Source organism: Nelumbo lutea, chromosome 1, assembly GCF_056320005.1.
Source record: "Nelumbo lutea isolate HS-2025 chromosome 1, American lotus-T2T, whole genome shotgun sequence".
NCBI lineage: Eukaryota > Viridiplantae > Streptophyta > Magnoliopsida > Proteales > Nelumbonaceae > Nelumbo > Nelumbo lutea.
This window is the reverse complement of record NC_142684.1, coordinates 74,686,772-74,701,221: the sequence shown is the minus strand read 5'-3', so window position 1 is coordinate 74,701,221 and position 14,450 is coordinate 74,686,772. Positions and strand designations below refer to the sequence as shown.

The 14,450-nt window shown below is 40.0% G+C and overlaps 1 pseudogene; it reads left to right on the top strand.

Moving 5' to 3' along the window:
* LOC148875391 (protein S40-5 pseudogene) lies at positions 1-639 on the top strand (annotated as a pseudogene).
* The last annotated feature ends 13,811 nt before the right edge of the window (positions 640-14,450 follow it).

The window sequence follows — 14,450 nt, the reverse complement described above, 5'->3', positions numbered from 1 at the left end:
ATGGTAAAGGGCCGGAAACTGGGGCCCAATCATCAACGTCTACTGGGGAGTTTAGGATATGGTGCTGGGGAAGACAACGGAAAGGATGCGCCGGAACTAGGTGAAGAAGATGTATGGTCGATGGTCGACGATATGGTGGATCGGGGTGATCACACGAGGAATTTTGCGGCCACGGAGTGGGGCTCCCTCGGGGCAGAGAATAACGGAGACTGTGGTATTCGACCTCAGCGGTGGACGGGCAGGGAAGATCGCGACGGCCACGAAGGAGGGCTATCGCTGGCGTTTAACGACGGCAGAAGTAGGACAAGCCCATCGCCAAGGATCGTGCACCAATTCCGATCCCAAGAAAACATGGCATCCCAGCGTCATAACATGGCTGCGTCGGCACCAGTGAACGTTCCTGATTGGCCGAGGATCTTCCGCGTGGACTCGGTGGAATCGATGCACGACTCCGATGATGGGATAGAAGATCATGACGGGGAGAGGATACCGCCACACGAATATTTGGCACGGGAGTATGCACGGACACGGAAGATGACGCCCACTTCGGTTTTTGAGGGAGCGGGTCGAACCCTCAAGGGTCGGGATATGAGCCGGGTTCGGGATGCAGTGTGGAGTCAGACCGGTTTCGACGGTTGAGTTGTACAAGTGCTTAAGTTAAAGCCCGTCGTCTGCCTCTGCCAGTCAAATTTGTGCCTAATACCATGTTTTCTATCAGAAATTGTTTTAGGCTTGGTTGTTGACTTTTTGTCGGGCGATGATTCGGACGGACGGACGGACGAGTGAACTCACTGTAAAGTAGTTGCTCCACGAACAAGCGATTGAGCCGAAGCAAAATGTCAAATGGTGGCCTGATGGGTCTGTGGTTCACGACACTCTCTTCCATTTTCCCTGCCTACTTCCTCTCATCTGTACCTTAACCTCTTAGGGTTGGAAACTGTATTTAATCAATATTTGTTAATATGGTATTAATTAGCAAGGACATAGGATTCCTGTTGTAGTCTTTTGTATCAATTTCATCTGCTATTGGGTATTGGTTACACTTACGAGGACAGGAAAAGGAAGACATGATTAGAGTGAAGAGCTGCAGGATTGAAAAGGCCCTAAGGCCCTCTGGTTTGAAAGCCATGGAGGCGCAAGTTAGCAAACTCATCAGAGACTATTTCCAAGTCCACCACTATCACCATTCCTTTCAGCTATTCTTAATCAATTATAGACGTCATAAAAAGAAAAGAAAGGAAGAAAGAAATCCAGTGGTACAGGGAGTTTGGTTGGGAATAAAGGTAATGGACAAATGAAGGTAGGGTCCAACGGTCCATTCACCCAGGAAAGGAAAAACAGAGAGAGAGAGAACATGAAGGCAGGCGATGGTGGACGGGTTTTCTGGTTGTATTTGTTTTGATATATAAAAACCTTTTTCAGGAAAGGGAGAGGTGAGGTAAGGTTGAGAAATAATAAGAACCAATGCTTTGCTTTTAATTATTCTTGTAATTGAAAATGAATAGATGGGGAAGGGGGTGGATATTTAGAAATTAGAAGGCGAAAACACCCAATCCACAAGCACCACCAACGATCATGGTCCATGCATTTGACATGATTCTTGATTTTTTCATTGATTCATGGAATCCATGGAATCTCATAAATAAAACCAATTAAAGGTGATCAAGCGCAACTAGCTACATGGATTTAACCTGCTGCTAAGCAGCCGTGGCCCATGACCATGACCATGAGCCATGCATTAAATAATTATAAAATATTTACCTAATGTAATATTTCATTCATGCATGTGTTTGTTTGTTTGTTTGTTTTTTTTTTATTTACCCTATTCTATTCCCTCAAAAGAAGATTTATCCTAATTTATTTTTATAGCAGCCAGCGAGCACGTTTCACGTTTTATTGAATGCCACATCCTCATAGCCAATTCCAAGCTAGAGTACAAATTACAGCATCTAAAACGGCGGGTTCTAAGTAACAGTAGTTAATAATTGGAAGACTAGACAGATGAAGTTGATTTCATCTTCTTACTAGAAAATAAAAATTAAAAGGGAGAATGATGTCATCACATTGTCGTCTCGTGGTGGGTGAAGTAGATAGAAAATAATTCATCACACACGTGAAGTCTGAAACCATCCTATTTGGGAACATGACCGGGAGGGCGAAAAATAATATGATCCCCCAACCCAACCTAACTAGGAAATTGTGCTCCATATATAGTCTCTTCATCATTCACCTTTCACCTTGTCTGTCCTCTTCTCTCTCTCTGATATGTTATCGTATTGCTATGTTGTCGTACGTTGGGGCCAGATCGACACCCCCCACCAGCCTGTCATTTGATTAAGGACATTGGTGGCCCACTTTCCATTATTCCTTACCTCACGAATTAGAATGTGAACGATTATATATCAGTAGCCAACAAAATACATTCCAATACCCTAGGCCTTTCACACACCAAATATTTTATATACAGTGATAAGTCTTACCTTTATAATGAGATGTGCAATGTCAGATCATGTTGGAAGTGTTGAAATGTCTTTTGTTGAAAAGTGATTCCAACTTAATTTGAATGGGCTCTAGATTTAGTTACATCTCCATGTATTTGCCATGTGGGATCCCATCTGAACTCCCAACAGCTGTTGTGGAAAATAGAAACCCTACCCAACTGACCAACTCTCCCCATTCTATGGTTATTATCCAAGAGGCAAAGCTCTTTGACCATGAATGTAACTCGGGCAGGCTCATATGACAATGATGGCAGCCCAAACAAACTTATGATTCCGGATCTTTGTATTTTGGAATCAAACAAAGAGAAAATATTCATCTCTACTCTCTCTCTCTCTTTCTCTCAATGTTATATACTTATATTTCCTCTATGCTTGTAAGCATCTCATGCCAACATGGTAAAACAAGTGATGAATGCAGGTGGTTGATCTACAATTGCCCCCAACCTCTTCCACTGCCGACCTTCCCAAATCCCAAGCTTGAGGGTGATTTGGTAAGGTGACTAGTTAATTGCTAAAGCAAATAATTGGTCGATGGAGCTGTCAAGAGGTTGAAGACCACCTCTTAACCTGTCAACCCGTCACAAGAATGCCGTAATGCCCATTAAGTCTCACTTTGTGAATTTTATCGGACGGTTCACGTATGTGATGGACCCAAGGATCCATCAGATCAGTCCGGATCAGGGGGATCAAGGCATCTCATCGTATGACCCTCTTCTCTCTCTCTCTCTCTCTCTCTCTCTCTCTATTTGCCAAGTTCAAGGTTCAAACGCCTTCTTCTCCTTCTCTGTGTGGACTCTTAGACGATCAAGGCATTTCATCGTCCCACCGCCCATCGCCTATCCACCTCCGACAACAAATTCCAGAAAAAATGGCTTCTTCAATTCTTGTACACCAATGATTTTACACCATTTTGCCAAACGCACAAGAGTGTAAAACATGCATTCGGCTGGTTTGTTTTTTACTCTAATACATTTGAGCTTTTTTTATTTCCACTGACGCAGTTTTGTATTTACACCTCTTCCAAACATAGCCTTATGTAACAACTAACGAGGAGAAAGGGAGAAGAAGGAGAAGGATAAGAATTTGTCACGTGTTTCTCATGTTTACCTTTCACTTTCCTCCCTCACTGTCACGCTTATAATTACAGTTGGAATGTGAAAAGAAAGACAAAAATTAATTAATGGGTAGTAACCAGTAGTAAGCAGTTGGGTTGGATCCTGGAGGATTGAGAATCTTGGCCCAGTCCTAAGGGAAAGAAAGATTAACAAAGCCGCCCCTCCTTCCTACAAGATTTTTACGTCAGGGGTAAAACGTGGGTTGAAGTGCAACTCTTAACGGCAATTATGGTGCATGTCGTCGACTGCCGAGTGTCGGCTCCATCCATCCATCCTGGTAAGTCGTAGCCAAATCCATTTTCGCTTCTTCCTTCTCCCTCTCCCTGAATTAGTGAGTGAATGACACAGTGTAATAACATTAATTTAAAATATAAAAATGGAGGATTAGTGTAGAGCAATCCACGGTTCATAATCAGTACCACCTCTAACCACCATCAGATCACTATCAACTGGTCGATTCAGACTTCTTATATATATATATATATATATATATATATATATATATATTAATCTCTTTTTCTTTATGCTGTTCATATTTCTTCTACCTTCAGACTTTGGTCCCAAAGCAAGCATCCAAAAGTATTGAGACTACCTCCAATGAGCAGACTCAGATGAGTTTACTTTTCTACAGTTGATTTATATACAAAATCCAAATGTAAAAGAAGATGAATAGTAAAAAAAGAGATTCAGAATATGGATATTTTTGTAATTTTACCCCTCATCATAACTAATGGATTTTGGTATAGAAGTTTAGGTACTGAAATGATATATTTAAAAGTTCAAACCCTAAAGTGAGATTACCCCAAAGTACAGGGTGCCAATGTACAACGAAAATCAGTGAATGGTAATGATACATACAATAAAACCAGCTCAATCAAAATTAAAGCCCTTCCCAAACGGGCTCTTGGGACATATTTGACGTTTAATAGGCTCAAAATTTTAATTAGCTTTTTATCTCTCACATTTCCAACCAAGTTACAGACCTTAACCCAGCAGATTTCCCTTCCACGCCCTGCCCAGGGTAGAGTGTTGGGTATGAATTGCGTGATATGTCGCATATATAATAAAGGGTAACGACGTGATAAACGAACATACAAAAAGAGGGTAACTTCATCACTTACTGAGGTTGTCCGGCTGAATGATAATCATCGAGTCTGAATCTCCTAGAACCATGGTTGTGGATATCTCCCGTCATCACAATCATATTCATCATTGTATATCAAAATCATCAATCCCCATTTCCGTTGACGCAGACTTAATCAATAAGACCATACGAGGGCATCAGAGTAGATAAGTTATTATTTCATTTACAATTTAGAAAATTTGTCTATCAGATCAACCATAAAATATATACTATTCACAAAAGAGCCAATAGTCCCATTTTTGTACTTTTCATTAGACATTTTTATCTCTTATCTAGTAACATACAATGAGCACAAAAAATAGTATATATGTCATTTACTCTCACTCCAAAAACTGTCCACTTATAACAGTTAAGAAACTGTCCACTTATAAATGTTCAAAAACTATCCATGAATTGTAAATAATTTTGTCTTCGAGATATTGTCATGTGCAAATGCACGTACATATTTACTAGTATACTTAAAAGTCAAAACTCAACATAAGGGTGAGCACTATTCGGTTAAACCAAAAAACTGAATTGAAGATTTTAGTTTCAATTTTTTTGGTTCGGTTTTTGGTTAAATTGGTTTGGTTAATTCGGTTTTTTTTAATTTGGTTTTTGGTTGCATTTTTAAAATTAGAAATTCAGTTAACCAAATTAACCAAACTTTCTATCATTATATATAATATATAATATATAATATATTAATACATTAATATATAATAAAATAAAACTTGATTTCATAATATATATTTTATAATATAAATAATAGAGTATATATTATTAAAATTTGGTTTTAACCGAAAATTTCAATTTTGATTATTTCGTTTTTCTATAATTCTGTTTCGGTTCAATTTTTATATTTTTAGTTCAATTTTTATATTTTTAATTCAATTTTTAAAATTTTGATTTATTCGATTCATTTTTTAGCCAAATGCTCACCCCTATATATACACAACTGTAGAGAGAAATGATAGATATATACAAACTGGTGTCTTGTGGAAAGGTGTGTTCCACCTTCCTTTTCCTCTTCCCTCTATGTTTTGTTTTATATATCTATATTCTTCAAAGTTTTACATGTCCAATTGCCCGTCCAAGCTTTCTAAATAACACTTATCTATCTCACAATTTTATCTTTTTAATTAGTTATTGTAACTTAGCTGTAAGCCTGTTAGAGCGTCGTGGCAATTGGGTGGTTTGGGTTGAAGCATCCATCTAACCTGCCAATCCATTAATGATTCAATTATATAAAATTAAATGGGTTAGATTCAATTCAAACCCGCCCAAACCCATTAATCTTATATTTATGTACTTAAAAGTAAAAATTAACTCCTACTTAACAAACAAGTTGGTCATAGTTTGGTGATAATAGTAGTTGTTATTTAAACAAGTGGTGAAGGTTTAAATCACATTACATGCATATTATTTTTGCACAAGTGGTGAAGCGATTGACTATGTTCAGGTTTTGGATTTGACCAAACCACTCAGTTTCAAACGGTTAGACCAATTAGAACGATTTAACTGGATTTGTCTTCAAGCTAATCACATCAAGAGTGGTTGAACCATTTGGATTAGGATCAGTCCGGTCGGACCAAATTGGACTGGTTCAGTCAATAACGGATTGACTGGGACCAGCCCATATCGGGCTATGCACGGGTTTGGGACCAAACCGACTATTTCAAAGCAGGGCAAGGGCATGATGGTGCAAATCTGGGTTAGGCCACACATATCCGACCCAGGACCCCGAAATGAGTGGATTATGCCGCTTTGGGCTGGTCTGGATCTGGGCCAAATGGTTTACCCATGACTGTTAGGCATCTGGGTCGGGTTGATCCGAAGTGGATCCAAAAACAAATGTCCCATGTGGCTACGAGTTGGATCGGCTCTAACTTGAACCGGCTATGTTCGTGCTTGTTTGTGATTTGGGTCGATCCACATGGCCAAAGCAGGTGGACCAGCTTGCTTTAGGGCAAATCAAAACCAGATCTGGGTCGAACCAGTCCGCCAAGAACCGTTCTATATTCGGGTCGAATCATATTGCTCCATACTAAATCGGGTTGGGTTTGGACTAGGATGATTGACCCAAACGAATCAAACCGATGTAATCAGGTTTGTTCATATTCAAATCGGGCTGAATTGATTCAGATTGGTCCAAACTCAGATCGGGTTGATTTGGATATATGTTGATTCAGATGAAGTGTATTGATTCGAGGAAAACTAATTTTAGTAATTAATTAATACATTAATTATAAATTATTTCACTCAAATAAAGAAAATTATAAAAAGGATGAAGAATTCCAACCGATTAAGTAAATGAACGGGTTGGGTGGCTTCAACGGATTGGATGAAAAAATGACACCCGTAACCATCTATATATACTAATGGAAAGCACTCACACTGGGTGTGAGTCATTATAAGCCCATCAATTCCGACTGCACCTCAGCTTCCAGGAGTCAACATTCGTTAGCTTATCTCTATCAAAATGGACGGCAACAACTACCTTGTTTGGAGATCACAGTGGTTACCCATTTTGAAAAGCCATCAACTAATGGTTACGCTTTTCCTCGTCCTTTCAAGCTTCTGCCAGGAAATACATCCACTGATAGTTCCACTGGGACAGCCTGAGATCCAAGACCAACTTTTAATGAGTTGGTTCCTTCCTACACTCACCGAGAATGTGCTGATACAGGTGATTGACCGCACCACTGCCCAAGATGTATGGCAAATACTACGCCGTGTTTGTTATTAATGTCGTTGCTCCAGAAAACAGTGATACATCAGTGTCATGTTGGAAAAATCAGTGCTTCAGAAAATGAAAAATTTGTCATAAACTATGCTTTAGAAATTAATAAGGCATGATTTGAGGAAATGCTAAATTTGACGATTTTTCAATTTGGAGCTCATTGCTATCAATGAAAACAGATAAGGCAGTAACGTGAACTTCTTATAATGTGTATATCAGTACTGAAAACAAATATAGAGTACTAGTATCAAATATAAGGTATTATTATTGCCCAAGAAAACATCCTACCTGACAAAAACGTTTCCAAACAAAAGAAAATACCCAGTATTTTAAGAAAATGATACTTCCACCCCCCACACATACAGTACGGATGATGCCAAACACATACTAGACAAAGTCTATGCATCAAAGTCCTCACTTGGCACAATGCAGCTTCATTATGAATTATGCATTCTGAAAAAGGCGTATGGCTGAATACCTTGGAAAGATCAAAGGTATTGTAGGCAATCTTGCAGCAGCTGGTCAACCATTGTCGGAGGCAGATTATATTGGAATAGGGCCTAATTATGAGTCTTTGTAGGTAACTTGTATTACTACACGTCTGGACAAAGTCTCAGTTGAAGATGTACAAGGTATGCTTATGAATCATGAAATCCGACTTGCATATTCAGAAACACCTGTAGATGCAGGTTTCGTATCTGCTAACATGGCAACCCGAGGATGTGAATCTAATTATGGCAATAAACCAAATCAAAGTAAGCAGCAACAATTCTTTAGACCTATAAGAATCATAAGAATCCCTCTGCCCCAAATTTGTAGAAAGATAGCCCACTCAGCATTCAAATGCCGTTTTCGTTTTGACAAGAATTTTGAGCAACCCACTCATCAACAACGAATGGCTTTATCATGTTGCATCCACGACTAGTTCTCCGGCCGGACAATAGTTGGTGTCCAGATTCTGGAGCAACGGAGAAGGCTTGGCTATTTCTAATATTGATTCATCATATAGTAAGCCTCTCCACTTAGCATGTTCCTCACATCAAGAAGAATCTACTTTCAGTGAGTCAATTCACTGCTGATAACAATTGCTATTTTGAATTTTACCCCTCTCATTTCTTTGTTAAGTACCAATCAACGTACGGGGAATGACCGAGGACTTTTCGTAGGTGTTGGCGAACGTACCTCAATAGATGCATGGCCACCCAAGTTCCAAATTAGTTCAGCATATTATTTCTTCCTTCAGGCTTCCAGTTAGCTCAAATAAGCACTTCTTCTTCTTTTGTTCCCACTGTCAAATGGGCAAAGGACATCCACTGCCATTCTGTCCTAATGTGAATAACCCATAAACAGGTTTAGCTGCAAATGTTTTCTCTTCATAAATTGGAATTTCGATCCCTACCCTGTGTGTTCTTGGGGTATAGCTCTCGACACAAAAGTTACAAGTGTCTACATATCCCTTCCAATAGAGTCTATATTTGAACACACGTTTTCAATGAAGCAAAGTTTCCATTCTCTACCAGGCCTACGGCAACCACATCTCAACCCAAATTAGTCTCAGATTGGGCCCTTGGACCACCCCCCTGTTATTTCTCCATGCACTATTACAAATGCCACATGTTCAGCCCAACCCATATCTACGCTGAATTCATCACATCTGCCTTCCTTGGATGTCTCAGAGAACACTGCCCCTGTACAGGGCCCGCCCATCTCCACTCAACTAGCCTGTGAACTTGAGTCAGTCCCAACATGTCAGGCCCAACCCATTTCTTCATATGAACTCCCAACACACTTCTATTGATGTTGGGCCCACACCTTTGATCACTAATCGTCACCACATGGTGACCCGCTCGCTCTAAGACTGGGTCGTTAAAAGCCCAAGGTGTTCACTGTCACTAAGCATCCGCTTGATGGGCCTCCTCTATACCCACTACTGTTACTGAAGCATTGAAGTGCACAGAGTGGCGTTGTGCCATGGGAGATGAATTTAATGCACCGATTAGAACCAACACCTGGGATTTGGTTCCTCACGGCTCTCTTGATAACTACAAGGCCCGTCTTGTGGCCAAAGGTTATCATCAACGGGAAGGTTTGGATTACAATGAAACCATTAGTGCTGTAATCAAACCAGCAACCATCCGGACTTGTTCTCAGTATAGCTTTCTCCCAAAATTGACACATCCATCAGCTTGATATACACAATGCCTTCTTTCTACACGGGGGAACTACGAACTATTCATGTACCACCCACCCGGCTTTGTTGATCTTGTCTTTCCTTCTCATGTATGCAGACTCAAGAAAACCCTTTATGGGCTTAAACAAGCCCCGAGAGCATGATTTCAGCAGTTGACAACATTTAGGCTTGGGCTTTCAACCTTCCAAGGTTTACACATCCCTACTGACTTGTATTAAGCCTCATGAATCACTCCTATGTTGATGACATTCTCATTACGGACTCCAACCCCTCTGTCATCACCGCTCTCATCACTTCACTAGGCCATGAATTTGCTATTAAGGATTTAAGCTCCCTCCACTTCTTCTTGGGAATTCAAGCTATTTCAACTCCATTAGGACTTCTGTTGTCCCAACAACAATACATTGTGGACCTGCTCAAGAAAGATGGCATGGATGGAGCCAAACCATGCTCCACACCTATGAAGGCTGGTGCTTCTCTCTCTCACTCATGGCCAGCCATTGGAGGATGCTACCCAACATCATAGCATAGTAGGAACTCTCCAATATTTTACCATTATGCGTCCTGACATTGTTTATTCAGTCAACAAAGTGTGTCAATTTATGCGTCCTCCTTCTGATGGTCATTGAAGCTTACATCCTCCCATGGCCTTCATTTCGCCCTTCCACTGACACCACCCTTCAAACTTTCTGACTCCGATTGGACTAGTTGCCCTAAAGATAGGCGTTCCCGTGGTAGATATTGTATTTACTACGACCCAAACATCATTTCTTGGTCCTCTAAGAAACATTCTACAGTATCTCGCTTCAGCACCGAAGCAGAATACCGGAGTCTTGCTCTTGCTACATCTAAACTTACATGGATCCAATCTCTTCTCCTTGAACTTGGTATCTCAAGTTCCAAAAAACCAGTTCTATGGTGTGATAATTTGGGTGTTACTTACCACTCTGCTAATCCCTTATATCATGCTAGAACCAAACATATTGAAATAAATTACCACTTTGTTCAATAAAAAGTGGCCCATCAACTCCCAGATGTGTGCTTTATTTCTATTAAATGACCAAATTGCAGACATATTGGAATCCGGATCTCCTACACATTGATCTTGTAGATCTTCTTGTACATCAACTGAGAGGGTGCCATATTAGCACCACAATATGGGCAAAACTTGCGTGCCAAAGTAACGATAATGGACGTTTCAAAACGTCCTTTCATCCTATTTTTAATATATTAAAATTTACATTAAATTTTAAATCAAATAAAAATAAAAGATAAAGGTTCAAAGGCTTTCTTCTTGAGAATATTTAACGCCATTAGCGGGGAAAGACCAACTAAATCACACTGAAAATATTACTGTAAGGCTTTGACTTTCAACTGAGGATTACTTTTTGTTTTTATTTTGCTCCCTTTATTCTTGTTTAGAATGTAAAAATTATGAAGGGGAGTAATTTAGGTTTTGTATTATATCTGAATCAACTCAAAAAATTGGGAGTTTCAGCAAGTATAAATCAATTATTGTTGAACACTTTTCCATTGTCGATTATTGTTCAAGGTTTGAAAATTGTTTATGATGTCAAAAGTTAAATCTAGAAAGAAAAATGGTGGGGAGCTTCGTAATGGGAACTTGAGGTGCGGAGCAGGGCCCTTTATCTCTACAAAAATTCTTCAAAGGGTATAATTTTGAACACCATTGGTAGACCCAAATCTACTGGAAAAACCCACATCCCTGACGTAAAGCCAAAACCTAGTTTACTCAAGGAAGACTTCTTACAAGAAGAAGGATTCGTTGCAGAATGACAAGAAGTCTCCATGGAATTGGTAGCCCTTGAAAGCTTTATCACACATTCGGAATTGTATATTCAATTTCTCTCTGTAAGTGCATTCAATCGAAGGGTTGCTACTAAATTTCAATAACATCAGTGAATGCATTCAATAGAAGACAAGGGAGGTTGGGTTGTAGACACACATGCATGGCTAGGGTTTTCGAAGGGGACATTGATTTTGAAGATACATCGACATACAAGGCTCTGTCTATGGTAGACATAACGGGCCTCACCATTCGAACAAGTATTAAGCACAACATTTTTTACTTCATGCTTCCATAGGTGGTAAGTAGTACTCATGCATGCAGCTTTTCATTGGTTCGTTTAAGATATGTTCAATGCAGTTCCTTGCAGAAAACCTTAAATGAAAGAAGCTTATTGATGTATATTTCGTCTCAAGCATTGCGTTCTAGATCAATGATTTGCGATGTTCAGGCATGCTGTTTTATATTGGTTTTTCTCATACCCATTCGTTGAGAAAAGCTTTCAGCAAAAGAGGAAGAGAAAATTTAAATGTAAATTTTAGGGTAAAATACGAAAACTTCCCTTGAAATTTCTGATAATCATAAAGACCTCCCCTATAGTTTTACTTTAGCAAAAACCTCCCCTCTATTTGTGAAAAAATCAATAAATACCTCCCTTCTATCAATAACCAAGACAGAAAACGTTAAAAATATGGTATTTTTTCAAAATACCTATTTTACCCTTTTACAATTAATGTGCATCTATTTTTACTAAAATAGCCCTATGTCAATAACACTATAATCCCTTGAACATTGTTCATCTTCTTCCTCACGACGCACAACATTAGAGGAACCATAAGTCTATCCTTGGCCGACCCCATCCCCAGATTGAACAGATTCACATTGTGAGGCTTGCACTCCTATACTTCAACATTTAGATCATTATCAACCCCTTCAACATCATATTCATTGTTGTTGCTAATGGTGAAAGATCCACTCCCCGCTGTTGATGACATAGGAGGGCAGCTCTTAGGGTGGAGCTTCTTGGAAAACGCCTCTTCCTGGTTAATGACGGCAAGCCAAGTCGCAATCTCCTTAGCTGTCATATTGTCCTATAGGCCAAGGCATGAAGATCATCGAAGGCTCCGCTCACAGGCTTCCCCTTCTCTGGAATGATGCCATAAACGAAGCCTTGAGCTTTATAGAATCTATTATCTCTCACATATCGCAAGAAATCCAAAGTGCCTCATCAAATTGACCCATGAGCCTATCTCCCACCATGGTCTCCACCAACAGCCGACCAACATCCATCTCCCCCTGTCATTGAATTCCAGGTTGGGGTTCCATCCTCATACTCGTTCCACGTCAGCCTCTTCAACCCACTTCCGTCCAATCTCGCCACGTATAGATCATTGTATGGCTGAAATTGATTCAACATGGATACTGGCTCTGCCAATACGTCGCCCAAACTGGTGAGAACTTGCGAGGCAATCTTCATTGATGCCAACGAATTTGAAGGAGAGAAGAGAGAGAGAGAGAGAGAGAGAGAGAGAGAGAGAGAGAGAGAGAGTCACATGATTCAGCATTCACATTGCCGAGTAGAAAGAAAGAATTAATTTGCACTACAAATAGACCTAATTGTCTTGTTCTGAGACAATGAGAAGGGATAGGAAAAAGGAAATGGAATATCAAATGGTCGACTCTGCAATTTCATGTGTTGTAACTAAGCTGGGCGATTTACTCATTCAAGAAGCAATTTTGTTGTCTGAAGTGAAAAACCAAGTCGAAGGGCTTCAAACTGAACCGAGGAGGATGCAATGCTTCTTAAAAGATGCAAATGCAAATCAAGAACAAGACCAATAGGTCCATAACTGGATTTTAGAAATTCGAAAGACTGCTCTCAAGGTGGAGACAACTGTCCTCGACTATATCCAAGCAGTAAAAGTAACACAACATAAGAACTTTGTGAAAATGTGTCTTTGCATCGTCAAGGAAGGTGTAGATATCCACAACTTTGGAAAGAAAGTTGAAAAAATCCAATGGAAGATGGTTAACATCTCTGGTAGTCAAGAAAATTATGGAATTAGAAATATTGGTGAAAGAATATTAGAACAAACAGGAGGCTCTTCAGTTAAGATGCAACAACAGTTGAGATGGAGCTATTCACATGTTGTCGACGAAGATGTTATTGAACGAGATTAATCCTCTCCTTGTCTACCTCTGTTGGTCCCTCCGTCCCTGCCACATAGACTTGTCGGAGTTCCATTCTATCCATATGGATAAGGTATATGCTGAAGGCCTCCACGTTGCTAGTATTGTGTCAGTTGAACGAGAAGGCTATTAGTTTCTCGTCCATCGACTAGTTGGACAGATCTCCCAGACTTGAACACTACGAACTTGTCGTCATGTGAACACGACGGAAATGCATTGTTACAGGTTCGAGATGCAGAATGATTGAGTCGTGGTTGAACGCAATCAGGTCACCATCGGGAGAGCACGAAGAGAATGATCTATTATGCTAGAGCATTCTCAGCTCCATCACCGGAGAAGTTATAGGTTCGACCATCGGGAGAACATGAAGAGAATGGTTTGTTATGCTGGAGCATTCTCAGCTCGTCACCGGAGAAGTTATAGGTTCAAGATGTAGAACGATCGAGTCCCTTGAAGTCGAATCACCTCGGAATCGGTGGTATCCAAGAAAACCTGATTTCAGAGAGAAAAAAGGATTGTAGTGGTGAAATTTTGGGTTTATAGTCTCCATTACCCTACAAAACAACTCTAGCTCTAGATCAAAGATCTCGATGTGCCTAAAGTTATTCTCTCGCCGCTGAGTCGCAACAACGATTCATTTGTCGTCATGTGATGCCGTTGGAGTAACTGCATGGAGTCCCGGTGGGGTAACCCAACAAGGAGCATCACATACACCGGAAAGCTGGAATATTTCTGGAAGATTATCCACCATCCTAAATTTGTAAAAGGGTATATGAGAAA